The 10,164-nt window shown below is 37.2% G+C and overlaps 1 pseudogene; it reads left to right on the top strand.

Moving 5' to 3' along the window:
* The first annotated feature begins 7,835 nt into the window (after positions 1–7,835).
* On the top strand, positions 7,836–7,959 carry LOC132419099 (U4 spliceosomal RNA; annotated as a pseudogene).
* The last annotated feature ends 2,205 nt before the right edge of the window (positions 7,960–10,164 follow it).

Here is a 10,164-nt window from a genome sequence, read left to right as displayed (position 1 = left end):
TCCCTTAGGACTTTACAAAGACATTGCTCTATTTTGTTCTGTGCTTGGTCATTTGTATCAATAAGTCAGCCAGCATTCTTGTCATTATATCCTTTTATATAATTTGTCTTTTTTCCCCACTCTGATGGCTGTTAAGAACTTTTTAATCTTTGGTTTTAAGTAGTCTAGCTGTGAAGTGCTTTAAGTGTGGGCTCCTTTTATGAATTTAGCTGAGATTCTTAGTTTTGTGGTTTGATACGATTTATCATTTTAATTTATCATTATCAATTTAAAACCTTTTTAGCTGTTTTCTCTTCAAATATTTCTTCTGCCTTATGCTCTCTCTACTTCTTTCTGGGACTCTAATTACACATACGTTATAACATCCCACAGATCCCATTTGGTTGGCTTGCTTTTGTTTCACCTTTCTTAAAATTCAATAATATTTTTCTCTGTTGTGTTCAGCCTACTGTTTGGTCCATCAAATTTATTTTTCATCTCTGATATGATCACTTTCACTCTTAATATTCCTATTTGTTTTTATTATTTTCTTTTATATTTTATTTACAATTTCCATTTTTCTAATGAAATTCCTCCTCTGTTAATGCTTGTTGTCTACTTCTTCCACTAGATCCTTTAACATAATGTTTATTTTAGAGGTGCCTTTTGTTAATTTCAAAACCTTAGCCATATTTTGATCTGATTCTTTTAACTATTTTGGCTTTGTTTCAGTAGATTCCTCTTACTAGTGGATTTAATTGTTTTCAGGATGGGACAATGTTTTTCTCCACAGAATTGCTGGAAATCTGAGTAATGGTGTGACTCTTGTGTTCTCTTAATGCTTTACAGCTTTGCTGACAGTATTTTGGATCAATGGGAAGTTCTCTTTTCTTTACAGTACTCTCCCTTGCGTTCAGCACTATAGGGGATCTCATTCTAGCTGATCTGCTGTCAGCTTTCAGGCAGCCAGTGCAGTGCACTCTATGAAGACCAGAGTGTACCAGCAAAGTTTATCTCAACAACCTGGCCTTGCCCCTGCCTTTAGCATACTTTTTCCTCGCTATCAGTGAAGGCCCATGGCAAAGAGTTGGTGGGTGGGTATGTTGCTACTTGTAAGACATGCTGATCTATCAGTCTGCCTGTGTTTTGCCATTAAAATTTTTAAAAACTCTTGCTGAATTCTCCTTACCAGTCTATGTCTGAATCTGTTTGCCTCCTCCTGCCTGCTAAGGATAAAAGTAGCTATGTTTTTTTTTTCTCTACTTGGAAGTACTTATCACTTTCTGAAGATTATTGAGTTTAGTTTTATTTGTATTCTTAGCTCTCTAATGAATTTCAAAGTTATGATTTCAGAGCTTACTTGCTTTTTTTCCATTTTTAAGGTAGGAATCATGGCTTTTTGCAGTTTTCTACAGTGTAAGTGTAAATCCAATATATTTTAATAAGGGATTTATTAAATTTATTTGAATTTATAAATATATTAAATTTATTATTTATTGTTTCTCTAACTTGTGAAGTCTGTGGCATCTGTAAAAACCACATACGGTGTAAACCCAAGGATTACACTAGGCAGACCTACTCTCAAGCCCAGCCTCATATATTTTAATTTATTTCCTAGATAGTGAATAAAGTGCAGTATGCTAAGTGAATTATTCATAATCTTTACATAACTCCAAAATTATGGTTAAATGCATTAAAAGTTTTGTTAAAATTCCAACTTTCTGGGCTTCCCTGGTGGTGCAGTGGTTGAGAGTCCACCTGTTGATGCAGGGGACACGGGTTCATGCCCCGGTCCAGGAAGATCTCACATGCCGTGGAGCAGCTGGGCCCGTGAGCCATGGCCGCTGAGCCTGCGCGTCTGGAGCCTGTGCTCCTGCGCGTCTGGAGCCGCAAAGTGAGAGGCCACAACAGTGAGAGGCTCACATAATGCCAAAGAAACAAACAAACAAAAATTCCAACTTTCTAAATTGATGTCAGAGCTTTGCCATTACAATGAATTTTGAATGAGATTCAGCTTATAACTACTCTCAAGAATTTAGTCACAAATGCCAGCTGTGTCCTCCAAAGTAGACTTTTGTGATGTGAGTGGAATCATATCTCTTTTCTCACTGTGAGAGGCAACAGGATGGCAGAGCTTGAATTAATCATCCTACAAAGAGAAAAAAAAATTGCAATTTTTTTCCTAAGAAGCTCCTTATAGCTAATTATCAGTGTGTCTATGAAACAAATCTGTTATTCTTTTATTTTTAATTTAACATTTGTAAATGAATAAATACCTGTCTTTTGTTTTAGTTTGCAAAACTAAATTGTTTGCAAAACTTTAGGAGAAAACTAGCAGAGATAGCATTGTCTACTGAACATACAGTGCTAATTTCTGCCTCTCTGTTTATTCACATCTTACCTGTCGCTCAAGCGCACATACACACACACACATAACTCAAATGCTTACTTATTTTACATGCCAGAGTCACATATTTAAGGTATAAGAATTTATGAGAGTAGGAGCTTCAAGATGGCAGAAGAGTAAGATGTGGAGATCACCTTCCTCCCCACAAATACATCAGAAATATGTCTACATGTGGAACAACTCCTACAGAACACCTACTGAACACTGGCAGAAGACCTCAGAACTCCCAAAAGTCAAGAAACTCCCCACGTACCTGGGTAGGGAAAAAGAAAAAACAGAGACAAAAGAATAGGGATGGGACCTGCACCAGTGGGAGGGAGCTGTGAAGGAGGAAAGATTTCCACACACTAGGAAGCTCTTTCGCAGGTGGAGACTGCAGGTGGCGGACGGGGGAAGCTTTGGAGCCATGATGGAGAGTGCAGCAACAGGGGTGTGGAGGGCAAAGTGGAGAGATTCCAGCACAGAGGATTGGTGCCAACCAGCACTCACCAGCCTGAGAGTCTTGTCTGCTCACCCGTCAGGGTGGGCGGGGGCTGGGAGCTGAGGCTCGGGCTTCAGAGGTCAGATCCCAGGGAGAGGACTGGGGTTAGCTGCATGGACACAGCCTGAAGGGGGCTAGTGTGCCACAGCTAGCTGAAAGTGGGTCCTGGAAAAGGTCTGCAGCTGCCGAAGAGGCAAGAGACTTTTTCTTGCCTCTTTGTTTCCTGGTACACGAGGAGAGGGGATTAAGAGCACTGCTTAAAGGAGCTCCAGAGATGGGTGCAAGCCGTGGCTATCAGCGTGGCCCCCAGAGACGGGCAGAGACGGACATGAGACGCTAAGGCTGCTACTGCAGCAACCAAGAAGCTCCTTTAACCCCCTCCTCTCTGAGTGAAGAACACACGCCCTCAGGCAACCTACACGCAGAGGCAGGGCCATATCCAAAGCTGAACCCCAGGAGCTGTGCAAACAAAGAAGAGAAAGGGAAATTTGTCCCAGCAGCCTCAGGAGCAGCGGATTAAATCTCCACAATCAACTTGATGTACCCTGCATCTGTGGAATACCTGAATAGAAAACCAATCATCCCAAATTGAGGAGGTGGACTTTGAGAGCAACAATATATATATATTTTTTTCTTTTTCTCTTTTTGTGAGTGTGTATGCGTATGCTTCTGCGTGTGATTTTTTTCTGTATAGCTTTGCTTTCACCATTTTTCCCAGGGTTCTGTCTGTCCATTTTTGTTTTGTTTTGTTTAGTTTACTTTGGTATAGTTTTAGCACTTGTTATCATTGGTGGATTTGTTTGGTTTTGTTGCTCTCTTCTTTCTTTTTTTATTTTATTACTAAATTTTTTTAAATAATTATGTTTTATTTTTTATTCTAATAACTTTATTTTATTTTATTTTATCTTCTTTCTTGCTTTCTTTTTTTTTTTCTCCCTTGTATTCTGACCCGTGTGAATGACAGGCTCTTGGTGTTCCAGTCATACATCAGGACTGTGCTTCTGAGGTGGGAGAGCCAAGTTCATGACACAGGTCCACAAGAAACCTCCCAGCTCCACATAATATTGAATGGCAAAAGTCTCCAAGAGATCGCCATCTCAACACCAAGACACAACCCCACTCAAGAACCAGCAAGCTACAATGCTGGACACCCTATGCCAGACAACTAGCAAGACAGGAACACAACTCTATCCATTAGCACAGAGGCTGCCTAAAAACATAATAAGGCCACAGACACTGCAAAACACACAACCAGACATAGACCTGCCTATGAGAAAGACAAGATCCAGCCTCACCCACCAGAACACAGGCGCAAGTCCCCTCCACCAGGAAGCCTACACAACCCACTGAACCATGCTTAGCCACTGCAGACAGACACCAAAAACAGTGGGAACTACGCACCTGCAGCCCACAAAAAGGAGACCACAAACACAGTAAGTTAAGCAAAATGAAAAGACAGAGAAACACACAGCAGATGAAGGACCAAGGCAAAAACCCATCAGACCTAAAAAAAGAGGAAATAGGAAGACTACCTGAAAAAGAATTCAGAATAATTATAGTAAAGATGATCTTAAATCTTGGAAATAGAATGGAGAAAATACAAGAAACGTTTAACAAGGAGCTAGAAGAACTAAAGAGCAAACAAACAGTGATGAACAACAAAATAAATGAAATGAAAAATTCTCTAGAAGGGATCAGTAGCAGAATAACTGAGGCACAAGAGCGGATAATGGACCTGGAAGACAAAACAGTGGAAATAACTACTACAGAACAGAATAAAGAAAAAAGAAAGAAAAGAATTGAGGACAGTCTCAGAGACTTCTGGAACAACATTAAATGCAGCAACATCCGAAATATAAGGGTCCCAGAAGAAGAAGAGAAAAAGAAAAGAACTGAGAAAATATTTGAAAAGATTATAGTTGAAAAATTCCCTAATATGGGAAAGGAAATAGTTAATCAAGTCCAGGAAACACAGAGAGTCCCATAGAAGATAAATCCAAGGAGAAACACGCCAGGACACATATTAATCAAACTATCAAAAATTAAATACAAAGAACATATATTAAAAGCAGCAAGGGAAAAACAGCAAAAAACACACAAGGGAATCCCCATAAGGTTAACAGCTGATCTTTCATCAGAAACTCTGCAAGTCAGAAGGGAGTGGCAGGACATATTTAAAGTGATGAAGGAGAAAAACCTACAACCAAGATTACTCTACCCAGCAAGGATCTCATTCAGATTTCACGGAGAAATTAAAACCTTTACAGAAAAGCAAAAGCTAAGAGACTTCAGCACCACCAAACCAGCTTTGCAACAAATGCTAAAGGAACTTCTCTATGCAGGAAGTACAAGAGAAGGACAAGACCTACAATAACAAACCCAAAACAATTAAGAAAATGGTGATAGGAACATACATAATGATAATTACCTTAAATGTAAATGGATTAAATGCTCCAACCGAAAGATGTAGCCTGGCTTAATGGATACAAAAACAAGATCCATATATATGCTGTCTACAAGAGAACCACTTCAGACCTAGGGACACATGCAGACTGAAAGGGAGGGCATGGAAAATGATATTCCATGCAAATTGAAATCAGAAGAAAGCTGGAGTAGAAATTCTCATATCAGATAAAATAGACTTTGAAACCAAGACTATTACAAGAGACAAAGAAGGACATTACATAATGATCAAGGGATCGATCCAAGAAGAAGATATAACAATTGTAAATATTTATGCACCCAACATAGGAGCACCTTAAAACATAAGGCAAATACTAACAGCCATAAAAGGGGAAATCAACAGTAACACAATCATAGTAGGGGACTTTAACACCCCACTTTCACCAATGGACAGATAATCCAACCAATGGACAGATCATCCAAAATGAAAATAAATAAGAAAACACAAGCTTTAAATGATACATTAAACAAGATGGACTTAATTGATATTTATAGGACATTCCATCCGAAAACAACAGAATACACATTCTTCTCAGGTGCTCATGGAACATTCTCCAGGATACATCATATCTTGTTTCACAAATCAAGCCTTGGTAAATTTAAGAAAATTGAAATCATATCAAGTATCTTTTCTGACCACAACGCTATGAGACTAGATATCAATTACAGGAAAAGATCTGTAAAAAATACAAACACATGGAGGCTAAACAACACACTACTTAATAACCAAGAGATCAGTGAAGAAATCAGAGAGGAAATCAAAAAATACCTAGGAACAAATGACAATGAAAGCAAGATGACCCTAATCCTATGGGATGCAGCAAAAGCAGTTCTAAGAGGGAAGTTTATAGCAATACAATCCTACCTTAAGAAACAAGAAACATCTCAAATAAACAACCTCACCTTACATCTAAAGCAATTAGAGAAAGAAGAACAAAAATCCCCAAAGTTAGCAGGAGGAAATAAATCATATAGATCAAATCAGAAATAAATGAAAAAGAAATGAAGGAAACGATAGCAAAGATCAATAAAACTAAAAGCTGGTTCATTGAGAAGATAAACAAAATTGATAAACCATTAGCCAGACTCATCATGAAAAAAAGGGAAAACACTCAAATCAATAGAATTAGAAATGAAATAGGAGAAGTAACAACTGATACTGGAGAAATAAAAAGGATCATGAGAGATTACTACAAGCAACTATATACCAGTAAACCGGACAACCTGGAAGAAATGGACAAATTCTTAGAAATGCACAACCTTCCAAGACTGAACCAGGAAGAAATCGAAAATATGAACAGACCAATCACAAGCACTGAAATTGAAACTGTGATAAAAATCTTCCAACAAACAAAAGCCCAGGACCAGATGGCTTCACAGGCAAATTCTACCAAACATTTAGAGAAGAGCTAACACCTATCCTTCTCAATCTCTTCCAAAATATAGCAGAGGGAGGAACACTCTGAAACTCATTTAACGAGGCCACCATCACACTGATACCAAAACCATACAAAGATGTCACAAAGAAAAGCTACAGGCCAATATTGCTGATGAACGTAGATGCAAAATCCTCAACAAAATACTAGCAAACAGAATCCAACAGCACACTAAAAGGATCATACACCATGACCAAGTGAGGTTTATCCCAGGAATGCAAGGATTCTACAGTGTACACAAATCAATCAATGTGATACCCCATATTAAAAAATTGAAGGAGAAAATGATATGCTCATCTCAATAGATGCAGGGAAAGCTTTTGACAAAATTCCACACCCATTTATGAAAAAAACCTTCCATAAAGTAGGCATAGAAGGAACTTTCCTCAACATAATAAAGGCCATATATGACAAACTCACAGCCAACATCGTTCTCAACGGTGAAAAACTGAAACCATAAGTGACACTCTAGACTCCAGTACAGCTGCCTTAGAGACATCTGTGACTGTCCCAAAGGAGACTGAGCATGAGTGTACTGCTGGACCATCAGAGACAAATTGCAGAAGAGGCATACACATGCTCAAAGTATTAATAAATTACCATCAGCAGGATTTGTTGACCATTTGAGTCCCTGTCAACTCTTAGAAGTTCAGTCGTGTTAAACATGTTGGATTGATTAGCACTGCTTCTACTCAACACGCCATCCTTTTTTTCTTAAACTTAATAATGGACTGTTCACCCTCTTGTCTAGGTAACAAGGTAATTTTCAAGGATTATATTATATTACAGTTGCTTGTTTGTACATAGTCAGAATGTGTTTCTTCAAATGTCAGAAGAAGGTTAGTAGAGATGTTTATCATGGTGCAAGAAATTTCATCAAGTGAAACTAAGCAAGCCAGATTTCTTAAAAGTTGGAAGCTACACAGTTAATTCAGTTAATTCAGGTCATCAAAGGTTGTACAAAAGTGATGAAAATAATAAACTGTTATATTAAAACGTCCATTCACATTTTTTTTCTGATTCAAGTGGTTTGTACATCAACTTTTTATTCTGAATAAACTTTTAATGTATCTTTGTGCAGTGTCAATATCACAGCTCATGAAGTTTATCTGAGGCACAATTATTGCTGATTGAAATGTTTAGAGTAATGATTTTTCCCACATAATGTTAATTATTTCTATAATATAATTATGCATTTTGGTTTAGAAATTTTAATGAATATTTGAAGGAGAGATGTGATTTGGAAGTTCATTAGCTATGTGGTTTTCAAGGCCTGTTCAGAGGAGGTAGAGACTGAACATATAGTTGAAAGAACACTAGTCTTGGAGAAAGGTCATGTGGACTCTATCACCTGGGATCTGTTTTTCCTAGGCTTCCTCCACTAAATCTTTCTAGGATGCCATTTTCTCATCTGACAGATGGAGAAAATAATACCTAGCCTATATTTTTCATGGACTTAGATTTTCAGAGACAGTTACAATTTCAAATATTCTAACACTTTGACAGGACATTCGTCTTAATTTCTGGCTCACAAAGCCCAGTTACATCAAGTGTTGTTGCATAACTAAGGTCATAGGGAACTAGAAGCTACAATTCAACCTGGCTTTTATGTCTTTCATTTTATGTGCAGTTATTATACTCTTTGTCTTTATGGCTTTTAGGCTCAAGATAAAAGCTCCTGAAGCATGAGAGTTGAAAAAGCAGTCATTCACATCTCCTAGTAACCTTCATTTTGTCATTCCTTTTGCAGTTTTCCTGAGAAATATGACAGTTTTCAACTCTCACAGAGACCGAAAGGATGTTTGAGGTAATCACAGTCTTATAAATTTTTGAGTTTGAAAGATCAGTCCTTTGCTTTCAGGTGAGAGAAAAGAAGTCCTGACACAATTCATTTATAACAGTCCATCCTGTGTCCTTTGTGGAAAAAGAAGAATCAGTAGAAGAAAATGGAGTGGAGAATTATTGGCAGAGATTGCCAAGGGATAGGAAAAGTGGCCAGCTGGTCAGTGTTAGGGTTTGCACAGGTACACTAGAGAAAAACAGAAAAGTTGTATCTCCCATGGATATACAGAATCTGGAAACAGGAAGCGAACAAAGGAACTGGGGTTCACATGAAGTATTAAGGGGAACTAGGTAAAGGCCTGTTTGGAAAGGCAATGATACAACTACAAGCTACTAATTTAAGAAAGAAAAATCCCATTGAAATATATAACGCAACAGGCTTTAATCTCTAGGAATGCATTTCTGAAACATAACTGGACATCAAAACAATTCTTATCCCAACAAAGCTTCCTCAGTTTCAGTGACTGCAAAACTTCGTAGGCTTCAATAGCTGCAGTATAGCAATAGCTATGTTAGAATGAGGTGAAGCAGGACAATTAAAAGTAAGGAATGAGTAGAGTCAAGTGGGGGCTGAAAGAAATATATTGTGTCATTGAGGACTACTCTTAAAAAATTAGGACTAACTATAAATGCAGGGAAATTACGCTGGTGATGTACAGAGGTAAGTAGAAGTTTCTCACCTGCAAAAAGCGTCCTTCTGACTAGGAAAAGTTCTTTGTGGTGGTAACATTACCAAATGGTATTTTTATATATGCCAGTGTACCTATGGCAATGAAGATGTGGTAGTTCATCAATTACTTGATTATGATTTTCTTTTATTTCTTATCAGCTGGGTGATCATTTATTTATTCAACACATATTTATTGAGTCATATATTTGATATAATATAAAAATACAGATGAATATGACACAGTCACTTGCCATTGAACTTTTCATCCATATACACATAATTTTATGTACACATATAAAATTGAAGTTCACTTATGAGACATTTTATCTTTGAAAACAGATAAAGAAAAAACCAAGATGACTAAGTTAAAAATAATCAGGAAGTTGTCTTTGACACTTTTGTCAGATAGTTATCTTGGAAACTCTGTATTTCAAAAAGTCATATTACTTTTTCTATCTCTGTGGAAGACAGAGAGAGTGCTTTATATGATTTTCCATAAAAATTCAAAGTTTACTCTGGCTATGTTTTGTTGTATGAATCTCTTAGGTACAAATACTTTGCTCTTTGTAATAATGGTTGTTTACCTTGCTGTAAGCAAGATCTGCTTGAATGTTTTTTCATTGATTTTGTTTTTCTACACACCTTCCATTTGTAATGAATCATAATGCTTATGTTGTACCAAAATGGACAGCATTGGCAATCTGATTTATATACACTAGACTATTTCTATTGACAAAACAAATAGGACAATAGAACCGGAATGCTAGAAGGAAATTCGAAATGTTATCAATTTACTTGAATTACAGTCCATACCTATTCAAAAAATGGATAAATCTCTAACCATTTTAAGATTATTCAATAAAAAATTTCCTACAATTCCCTTTTG

The sequence above is a fragment of the Delphinus delphis genome, chromosome X (assembly GCF_949987515.2).
Source record: "Delphinus delphis chromosome X, mDelDel1.2, whole genome shotgun sequence".
Classification (NCBI taxonomy): Eukaryota; Metazoa; Chordata; class Mammalia; order Artiodactyla; family Delphinidae; genus Delphinus; species Delphinus delphis.
This window is presented reverse-complemented; position numbering and strand designations above follow the sequence as displayed.